Genomic DNA, 11221 nt, shown 5'->3' with positions numbered 1-11221 from the left:
CTCCACCGGCTGTGACGGGGCTGCTTTTCGCTTGAAGGGGTGCCGGCAGCGAGCACCAGAAAAAAACAGCAGTGGTCTGATCCGGGACTTCGGCACAGCAAGGGCTGAGCAAATCTGTGCCGGTTTGGGTACCTCACCCTGTCCACTGTGCAGCCCTAAGGCTAATCCAGCCCATCGGTCCCCAGAAAATACCTCCCGGGCTCATTTTGGCTTCAGAGAGCGCCGGATGCGGCCCCGGGAGCTCGCGCGGTGCATGAGTGGGTGGCGGGTTGAATTAATGCTGCGAGAGCAGATGCGCACTTAAGCAAACCATCCGCTCGCAAGGAGGAAACAATGACTTAGTACTTTCTAATTACCATCCCCAAGTAAAGCAATTACTCCTTATTTACACGTGATTACTAAGAATAGCTTAAAATGAATAAACATTTTTTTTTGAAAAAAAGGCTACTTAGTAAATTTTCATTATGCAACAGAAAGAGGAAGATATTTATACTCCAGCACAGCCCCCATAAATAAAGAAAAGATAGTACTCAGTAAATGAGTGAATTAGTGTGGTGCTTAATTGCTAGAAATTATTATCAGGTTACTACGATTGCTATAAATTAGTGGTGGGATGAACCCTTTTATTATTTTTCCACAAGGAGAAATCTTTGCGCACGCGGCGTCTACCCAGCAAGCCAGCCAGGGACGCAACAGGGCAACACGGGGCCGGCTAGCGGGGAAAACAGCCCAAGCCACAACACGGAGATTTTTCAGAGCTTCTTCCAGCTAGATCAGTTGGTCTAATAAAAGCTTTTATCGGCCTCTATAAACTCTCTTCTCTCCTAGCCTTAGCCCCGGCACAGCTACAGCCTTCCTGGAGCATGCACGGTTGGGTATTTCATTTTGGGCAACATTTCTACAAATTGGGTGCTTTAAATCCTTCCCGTTTCCCCTTGTGTAAAACAAGGATAAGGAGCAGGATGTGTCTTGATCTGCTATAGCTGGTGCAGCACACCAGCGTTTTCAGATGAAAAACATCAGGGGGAAAAAAGTGGTCGTTAGGTAGAAGTACATTAGCAAGAAATCCAAGTTTCCATTAAACCCCTGGAGCTCAAAATCTCTTCCCACTGCAGTATTTTCATTACAGTTATCATTGCTATTATTATTATTATACATTTTGATCTCGGGTGCACCACATACAAGCAGCTCAGACCCCAGACTCGGACACCTCTGCACAACCGCCCTGTCAGCTCCCCGTCACTCCGGGAGCCACACGCTCACACTGTATCAAAGACACCCTGCAGGTGTTTATTAGTTTAGACTCATGAGCAAAAGGATGGAGCAATTCTGCAGAGCTTAGGCAAAAATATGCATGCTCATTTTTAGTCCCTCTGCCTCATGCACGCAGACACAGGTGTTTCCTCCCTCTCTGGGCCTTTTGCAGGTGCTTTGGGGTCACAAACCTGCTGTCGGATCCAGACCTCAGGCCAGGAGATGTCCACGCTCCAGGGCAGCACTGCCAGGTCCGAGCAGCCAGAGCAACAGCCAGGTCTCAAAAATAACAACTGAGATCCAAAAGCAAAAAGAAACCCAGGAATTTTTTTCTTGCGCCCTTGGCAGCAGAGTGGTGCCTTCTGCTTCTTGCACCCTCCCTCTTTCCTCCTGCATCCTGCTCTCCTCCTGCTCCACTTTGTGCAAACACAGGCCAAGCTCCCACTCCTTCAAGCACATGGATCTGCAGAGCAGGCCCAGCTGGGATCAGCTTTTATATGGAAATTGCACCAGGCCCTGCAGCCCCCAGCGACCTGCCCCCTCAGAGCTCGCAGCTGGGTTCAGGCTCCCTCCTAACGAGCCCGAACCAGCCCGAAGGGATGCCCAGCCTCGTACTTCCGAGGAGGAGGGTTTCCTACTGGAAAACGGCTCGGCGCCGGGATGAACCCCCTAACGACAGTATTATTCGAGCCTTAAGGATGTGGCGGATTCTGTTATTCCTATTCTTCTGTGCTTGGACGCAAGCGGAGGCCGAGGAAGTGGCCTTTTTTCCATTTTTGAAGCACTGATGTTTGAGATTTTGATTTCTATACGATGAGGTTTGGCTCGAGAGCCGAGAAGCAGGCAGTTCAATACCCAGTGACCCAAACACTACAGGTTTTATTACAAAAGCTTATCGAGTAGATCTGCTTCCCAGAAAATGTCCTGTGTACATTCTGGAAAACCACCTGGCTGAAGACTAGAGGTTTCGGTTCGTTTGCAATTTTTCGGCACTTTAAATGAACAAGTTTGGGATTGAATGTTTGTCTTTTCTTTCAGTCTGTATTTCTTTCAAAATAAAAACTCAGTTCCCTGATGTTCTCTTCCCCTATTCCCTTGCTTCTCAAACAAAAAGTGGGAAAGATAAGATAAGAGAAAAGATTTTTCCCCTCCAAACCTTGAAGGAAACCTGTAAACTATTGAAACTTGATTTTTTTTTTCCCCAAGAGGTTGACACAAAATGTCTCTTGGGCAGCAAGACTTTTTTCCCCCCTCACTTACCATCCCAATTTCAGTGAAACAATTCCCAACATTTCTTTTTCCGGCCATCGTGGCCTGACGCTCCTCCGGGCATTAGCATTCACTCCAACGCGAGGCCTGAAACCAAGCGCTGCAGCTCTGCTCCGATATCTTTTACTCTCTCTGCATCCATTGCACTGCTGTAAATCAACCCTATCAGCTCCACAGTAAAAAGAATTGCTTAAAAACATTCAAACAGGTCTTTTGGAGAAAAAAAAAAAAAAAACAGAACCAGCAAAGGCACCAAGGGATGAATCAGTGAATGCAAAGGAGGACTTAGTTTGCCCAGTACCGCCACGGCGTGAGAAAGAGTTGGGAAAAAAATAGATAAAAAAAATACAAGCAGCAATGGCCTTATAACTGCGCACTAATAATAGCGATATATTATGTCAAGAGCAGCGACGCGGGAAGCGCTCGGTGTATTTATAAACCCACGGGTCCAGGCACCGCGGTCCGGCACCGCACCACCTTCCCCACTGGATTTTGCCTCTGCTTGAGGATTATTTGGGAAAGAGATGTTATTACCCCTGGTCTGCCGCTCTGCGCGACGGGGGCAACTCCTTGCTTCCCCTGGAGATTCAGATAATGCGGCTCCTGCCTGGGTTTAAGCATCCAAATGCTCAATCAAGCCAATAAGATTTTTGGTTTGATCCTTGGGCCCTTGATGTCATTCGTGACACCAGATTCTGGCCTTGGGCATCGCAGGTGATGGCAGAATAAATGAAGGGTGGATACGCAGAAAACCGCTATTCGGAGTACGTTTTGCGAGCAGGTAAAAACGTGCCAGCTCTAAGGAAACGTCCGTCCAGCCCAAGGGAAGGCCTTTTCCGAACTTCCAAATTTCCGAGCGTCTCTCCTTCCTACCCAGCTGGAAAGAGAGCGGAGCAAAGCCACCAGCACCCACTTGAAGGCTCAGTGCGTTCGCTCCCGCCGCCTTCCTGGCAGCCGCCCGCCCGCTCTGCCGGCGGCGAAGGACCCGCTGCCCAGCTCGCCCTCGCGCCGCCCTTTGTGGGGAAGCGCCGCCGCGCTCCAATTTCCTCCTAATTGTGCTAACAAGGATGAATTAGGACTTTCCTCAACAGGAGCAAGCCGTCGGCTTGGAGGCAGCCATGGGCGACGGAGCCAGAGATTAAACAAAACTAGCATGTTAATGGCTAATAATACAACAGCCAGCGGAAATTAAGCCCAAGACGAATACGCCACGCCGGCGACGCTGGCGAGTTTGTTCTTCCAGCGCAACGTTATTCTGAAGGCGAAGCTGTTATTGGGGCCATCTAACTTAATTTCGTAGGCGTCGCAGAAAAGCAAATGTGCCGCGCTTGCAGTTTCGAGAACGAGCCCAAAGCGGGGGCAGACCGCTGCCCGCTCCCGAAACAGCCGCTCCAGCTAAATCCCGCCCCGATAGGCGATGGCTAAGTCCAGGATGGAGCAGCGATGGCAGCCGGCGCTGTGACATCCCCAAAGATGCCTGGCGGGGATGTTTGGGGACCCCCCCGGCGGGGCGTGGGAAATCCCTCTGCGCCCCACGCCGGCGCAAGCCAGGCGTAAAGCAATAACATCCCATCACCCTGTCCGCTAGTTTTTTTCCCCCCCCCCGGCGGTGATATCGTTTTCCCTTTTATTAAGTTGCATAAAACCGGTGTCTCGGCGCTCGAACGTCTCGTCCTGCGCTTGAGGGAACGTCTCGGAAACGGCGCTGAGAGCCCTTTGCCTTTATTAACATCCAGCTCTCGCCGTCCTCAGCTCTCGAAACGCTCCCAGCGCCGTCGCTCCCTGTTGGAAGCGGAAGAGAGGCGCGGCGGATTGCAGGCGGTCGTGGGGACGCTCGCGAATCGCCCCCGTGGCCGTGTCCTGCCTCGCACCCAAGTCGTTGTGCGTCCGGCTCCGATTGCCTCCCCCCGGGAGGTTTTTCCCTTTCCCTGGGTTTTTCTCCCTGCCGCAGCCACGTTGCTGGACCTCAGGCCAGCTGGGCTTGTCCCACCCGTGTTTTTCCCCCTCTTCCCTTCTGCGCACGTTTAACGCAGGGAGGGGATGGGCTTTTGGGCAGGGCCCAGAGACGGCGGCATTCGCCGTTCATCCGTGTCCTGAGTTTTGTCCGGACTCTGTGCCCATTTCCAACAAGCTAGCCGGAGAGAAGTTACTTTACTCCTTGTACCTTCTTGTCGGCGATGCCCGGGGCGGCCTGGGCTGCCACAGCTCGCTCAGCACGGGACAAGTCCTCCCTGCACGGGCTCCTCGTCCCCGTCCCCCCTGCGCCGGCTCTTGCTCCCCGCTCTCCCGCTCAGCTGCAGCCCCCCGGGAGGCTTGGACCTTGCGCATCCCTCCGAGCTTCACAGACTCAGGTTGGCCAGGTGGGAAAAGGCTCCTCCGTGTCACCAGCCCGGCGGGATATTGCTTTTCCGACCCGGAAAAAAGTCTCACGCCCTCCCGCTGGGCGCTCGGCTCGACACATTGCGGAGGAGCTCAAAGTTATCTAGCGCCGGCATCCAGCCCTCCCTCTCCTCCAGTGCCTATTTCTTCCCGCTCTTATTTTTCATCTTCCTTTTGGCTTTGTCTCCACCTCTGCCTCTTGCATTTTCAAACAATCTCTCCGACCTGCACCAGGGACCCGGGGCGTTTCGGCGCCGGAGCTCGTCGCGGCCCCGCGGGAGCTGGGTCGGGAGCGGGGCGTCTCCTCCGCTTCTCTTTGCTCCCCACCGATTTTTCTGTGCTGCCGAGCTCCTGCCGCAAAGCTCCCTCGTGCCTTTTCCCCTTTGCCGAGCGAGAAATAAAAATGTGGCGCCCTTGCCGCTGCTCATCCATCTGCGGGGCCGAGGTGAATAATGCAAGGAAACATGTATGTATTTATACAGCAAATGGGAAAATACATTTCTGGAGATGAATGAGGTTGTTTGCAGCCTTGATGCACCCAATAAAATAACCTGGTATCAAGAGGGAGGTTTATTTTGAAGTCTGGCCGTGTCATAATATCAGCTCCCAACCAGGACTTCAAATGACATAAATCAGAGCGGGGAAGAGAGGGGAAAGGCCGGGAGAGCGGCAAGCGCAGGCGGATACAGGCGTAGGAAAGGCCAGGCTGGTGCAAGCAAGGCCGCGGGCGCGTCACCGCGGCCCGTCGCACCCATCCTGCCCAAACCGCTGCGGAGAGCGGAGGCGTTGCCACGGGTTTAGGAGGGAGCAATAAGTCGAGGTTTGGTGGGAAAATGGAGTTTTTCCTCTCTGGAAACCATCGGCTTTTAATCCCCGCAATTTGGGATTATTGCTCCTATTTAGCGGTGCTGGGGCATCCGGATAAGGAGCCGGAGAGGAGCCTGAGCAATGGGGCAAAAGCCGCCGCTGGCTTTCGGGCATCACCGGGCTGCAAAGGGCTCCCACCGCGTCGCTCGCTCGCCGCCCAGGGCTGCTCCCGTCCTTTCCTAAAGCCCGAACCATGCAGGGATGGGAATGCCAAAAAAAAAATCCCTTTTGGACAGGCGGAGAGGTCGGCGTCATTCGTCTTCCCCAGCTCGTATCCTTGCCGTGGCATCTGTATTTGTTCCTCGCGGCAGATTTGTCTTGCGGTGGATGTCTCACTTACCGGGAAGGCTTCATTCCCAATAATTTTCAGACGGGCTGCCCTCATGATTTATCCCCCTTTGGTCTCGAGCTCATTTTTCCCAATTTTACCTTTGTCTCCGGGAAACCTTGTCGGTTTGAGCGCAATTTCCTCTCTCTCTCTGGCTCACTTGCTCCCTGTAGCCCAAATTTGTCTTCTTTTCATATTTATTTCAGTATTTGTCTTCTTCTCCCCGCGTAGGCTGCGCTCGCAGGATTTATCTCCTCGGTTCCCACAATCTGTCTCGGAGTCCAGCGCCTTTGCTTTTCCCTGAACAGCCTTTTCTGTGGTTAATATTGGGCTGCGGCGGAGGCTACGCTTTCTTCCGGTAGCGGTTTTTGGGGAATTGCTCCCGTTTCGGCACGCATTACACCCGGAGCGTTTCGGCTTCCCGTGAAACAGGCCTGCGGACACGCGGCCAGAGGAGTTTGCAGAGCAGTGAGAGGGGACAAGGAACAGCTTCTTCCAAAGGGCAATGAGTTGGATGGGGCTTGGAGAAGCCCCAGGAGACACGCGGGGGCGACCCACGGGCAGCTTCCCGGACTCGGAGGCCAATTTTGCCCTAGTCCGTGGGAAAATGCTGGTGGACGGCGAGCGATCCGGAGGGACGCGCAGCTCCGGCGGAGGAGCCTGCCGTTCTCCTTGCGCCCTCCATGGACGAAGCGGCCGTACGGAGGCTGCAGAGGATTTTGTGACTGTTAGCGCTGCCGGTTTGCCTCGGAGCTGCTGCTTTTCCGAGTCTGGCTGAGCAGCAATTCAATTACCGCTCCTGAGAGTGGTTATCATCGTAATCAGTCACTCATGCAATCAGCGGCGCTGGCACAGAGGTATTTCTTTAACTAAGGAGACGTGGAGTCCTCCAGACCTCAGCCTGCCTGGGCACGCGGCTGAGACGAGCCTCCGCGCCGCCCGGGGCTTATCAAGCCCGGTTTGTGCTTTTTTGGCTTCAGGGAAGTAGGCATTTAAGGGGTGCTTTTGTAAATCCCGAGGGTTACCTCCAAGCATCCGCACTCGGGTGATTTTTCTTCATGGGAAGACAATGTCTGAGAAAGAGAAGCCTAAAGTGTCTTGGGCAAACGCATGCCGATTCACTCCGATATCCGTCCTGGAGTGAGATGCAGAGGGGTCTTCTTATTTATTCATTTCTCCTTTCCTCCAGCCCTCTACCAGAGCTCTAAAACGTCCCTCCGAGTCACGAGCGTGGGTGAGCAGAGCAGCGAATCCCTCTTCCTCGGTGTCTTCTTCAGGAGCAAAGCCACCTCAGATATACGCTGGGAGAGCACATGCCTGGATCTCAGTCATGTACGAGACGTGACGTGTTTTACGGGTCTAATTGCCACGTATATTTGCTGTGCATTCGTGATGAGGGGCCAGGGCAGACGGCAAAGGCTTGCTGCCAGCCACGCTTTGGGAGTGCTGAATTTCTCGGACCTGGAGGCTCTGGGATGGGATCGGACCAGGAGAGCAAAGCACTGAGCGCTCTGCGGGATGGGAATCTCCTTTTTCACCCCAGGACAGACAACACCGTGCACCACGGTCCCTTGCCCATGAGAGGGAAGCAAATCAGAAAAAAACGAAGTCTACAGAGGCTGGTGAGGAAGATTTTGAACTTTCTGGGCAACAACTGGAAGCCCAAGAACCTGATGGTTCCTACCAGGACACCAGCCTGGAGGCCTGATCTTCAGAGCAAAGCAGGGACACAAAGATCACGTCCCGTCTCTGCCATCCCGCATCCCAATTCCCATCCGTTAAAGTAGCACGTGCGAGGTTTGGTGCGGGGATTCATCTACCTGGGGGAAAGGGGGGAGAGGGTGGGGAAAGCACGCTTTGGAAGGACATCGCCGTCTCCTAGCTGCCTCTCCGAGCTAAATTTAAATTACCATGCTACCTGAACTTTATGACAGCGTCACGCTGGTGTGATGATATAAATACGGCTGAGAAGACACTTCTATTATAAGTCACTGATTTCTGAAACTTTGCGCTAGATTTGGTCAAATTAGGAAAAAGAAAAAAAAAAAGAAAGAAGAAGAGAGGTAAAGAATGAGAAGATCTCGGCGCGGGGAATTTGCAAAGCTCCAGTCCTGCTTTCGCCCTCCCGCCGGCCCCCATCCTGCGAGCAGGGGAGCAGTTTGTTGCCGGAGCGGGCTGAGCCCGCGGGAAAGGGGGATATTTTAGCCCCAAACGAACGCCGGCCCAACGCCGAGCCCGCGCATGGCGAAAAAAGTGCGAACGAATGAGGCCGTGCTCAGCTCGTGACGGGAATGTCACGCACGACAGGAGAAGACGAACGGCAGGGAGGGGAGAAAAAAAAAAGAGAGAGAAAAGTAAAAAAGGAGCAGCCTCGAAGAGCACAGAAAGTAAAACGACTGAGATCAGATAACGGGGAAATAGAGTTAAATTGCTTCCTTCCTTTCTCCCCCCAGCCGGAGCCCCGGGGGAAATCCGTCTAATTAACCGTTCCGCACCGTTCCGCGCTGCCTTTCCGCAGGTCTGGGGGGAGCGGGGACGGACCGGGAGGCGGCTGCCACTTTCTTCCCAGGTCTCTCCTCTTTTCCCCCTCTCTTCCTTCCTTGACCTCTGCGGCTATCTCCGGATTTATCAGCGGCGCGAGATGGCTTTTTTCACATCAGTAAGCACCAGCCGAAATATAACAGTCAGAAAGAGTCGGAGAGGGATAAATCAACGTCCGCCAGCCCCGTGCACAGAAAGACCACTTTGGGCAAGGGCAATTTGTTCGTTAAAAAAAAAAGCCCCCCCCAAACAGCCCCCCCCCCCCAAAAAAAGGCTCGAATGCCGCAGCCGCGCGAGGGACTCCGGCCGCTGCCTCATCCGAAACGCCCTTGGCTCGCCTCTCGCCGGGGCGACTCCGCGCTCCTCTGCTTCCCTCTGATCTCCGGAAAGGCTTTAATTGCAAAAGGCGAACTCCGAGCGATCGCTAGCCTAATTAATTTAAGAGAGCGGTGAGAGCGCAGTGAAGGGGGGGGGGGGGTTCGTCCGCGCAGCCCGTCGCCCACGCGGAGGCCCCCGGCATCCTCCCGGTGGCTCCTCCGCCGCCGGCCTCGGCGCGCTGCGTCTGCGCTAGCGAAAAGGCCTCGCCGCCGCCGCCGCCGCCGCGGAGTCTTCCCGGTATTAATTGCTTATTTTCCCCTCGGGGAGATTACGCTTCCTATCTCCGCCCGGCGACGCTTCGTTTCGGTCTTTGGCTTCTCTTTTGCCTTCCTCTCCCGTTATAAGCGAGCTTTAATTTTTAATAAACGGGGCGGTTTTCTTGTCTTTCGCTCTCTCCTGCCTCCGGACCCCGCGAGGAGCTTGGCCGTGCCGTTTCCGCTCCCGGCGCTGCGGCACCCCGGGGAGGAAACCCTGCGCCCAGCCAAGGACTTCATCCTTTTGCTCTTCGCTCCTCGCCTGCAAAAAAATACAGTCCCGTATTACCCAATCGGCCTCATTTTTAAGGGGGGGAAGGAGGCTGCAGGGGCAGCGTGGGACGCCTTGCCCGGCATCCCTTCCCCTCCATCCGCCTCGCTCCTCCTTTCGGACGCTGCATCGGGTCCGGAGCTCAGCTTAAGCTAGATGTATTATTCATTCCTCCGCTTTAATGATGTGCTAAAGTTTCTGGAAATAAGGAAAGGGCTCATTAAGCTGGCGTTTGGCTATAGATGGCAGCGAAACGCAGCGGGGGGGGGGAGCATCCGCCAGCTCTGCGCCGTCTCCCCATCCTGCCTGGCGCGGGAAAGCGGCCGGCGCTTCGCTCCCCTCCGTTTCAGGAGGGCCGAATTTCTCGCCGGCTGGAAGGAGGGAGCGCAGCGGCTGATCACGGGCTCCTCCTCGCCAGCGGTTTTGCATTTATTCCCTGCAAGGAATGAGCAGCCGGAGATGAACTTCCAGTTCGGGAGCTGCTTGCCGGGCTGGAAAGGCGAGGGCCGGCCGGCCGGGCCGCTGCGAGGGAGCTGCTCGAAGGGGGGGTGTCATCGAAGCGGGGTTTATTTAGGGCTTATTCAGCCCTGTAACGGGTGACGTTCCCCTGCTCGGAGCCACCCCCCTCTTTTTCCCTAAATTCCCCCTTAGCTCGTTTCTCTTGGATACGGGATTTGTCTCCGGATAAGCGTGTCGCTGCATTTCAATTCTGCTCCCTGCGTACGCCGGGGTTTGTGGAGCAGTTTACGTATTTTCCCTTTTTTTTTTTTTTTCCGAGTGCTTTGCGATAAAAGTGGCATAGAAATGTTCCGGGATTGTTATGCTGATGAGGGGACTGCTTGCGCCATGCCAGCACCCTTCGCGCTTGCGAGCGTCTCTGCGTCCCCCAGGTGGCTTTTTGCTTCCCCAAAACCAGCCACTTACGATAATACGTACACGGAAAAAGGGCCGCGGATGGGCACGGGCGCGCGGGCCTGTGTGTATGGGGATGCATATATTGTGTGGGCGTGATTGGAAAGCAAATGCTATAAATAAATCCCATTATCTTATTACACTGTAATTTTCTATCATTATCTCCAGCACGGATCCGATCCATCTGCAGGCTGCGCGGCGCGAGCGCGGCGAGGAAGAGGCAAACGCCCCCGTCTAGCAGAGGGGCTCGAGGACGGAGAAGACCGGCCGGCTCCCCGCTCTCTTGCAAATCGCTGCCGGCCGCGGCGGCCGTGCCCCGGTGCCGCGGCTTGGCAGAGGTGCTTCCTACTTGCGAACGGCTTTCTCCTCTACGGAGCGGCCCGGAAAAACGAGTTTTCAGCTGCAACATCCCCAAAGCTGGCACGAGAAAGCTCCCTTTTCCGCCTTGCACCTGCATTCGCCAGCTGATCCCCGCCGAGCCTGGATGGAGCGCACAGGCGCGGGCGATTTGCGGGATGGGTGAGGGCTGGATGGGGTCGCTTAATCCGACCTCCCGCGTAGCTCAGCAATTCGCACCGGCATCGACACGAGCGGCTCGGCAGAGGTGTATCGCCCGGTATTGATCGGAGAGACGTCGGGAGATGAGGCCGCACCGTTTCCCTGGGAGCTTGTTTCAGCAGCTAATTGCTCTCAGTGATTTAAAAGGAAAAAAAAAAATTAAGTGGGGGCCTAGTTTCTAATTTGGATTTATCTGGTTTCTGCTTCCAG

Source organism: Apteryx mantelli, chromosome 23 (assembly GCF_036417845.1).
Source record: "Apteryx mantelli isolate bAptMan1 chromosome 23, bAptMan1.hap1, whole genome shotgun sequence".
Taxonomy (NCBI): Eukaryota; Metazoa; Chordata; class Aves; order Apterygiformes; family Apterygidae; genus Apteryx; species Apteryx mantelli.
This window is presented reverse-complemented; position numbering follows the sequence as displayed.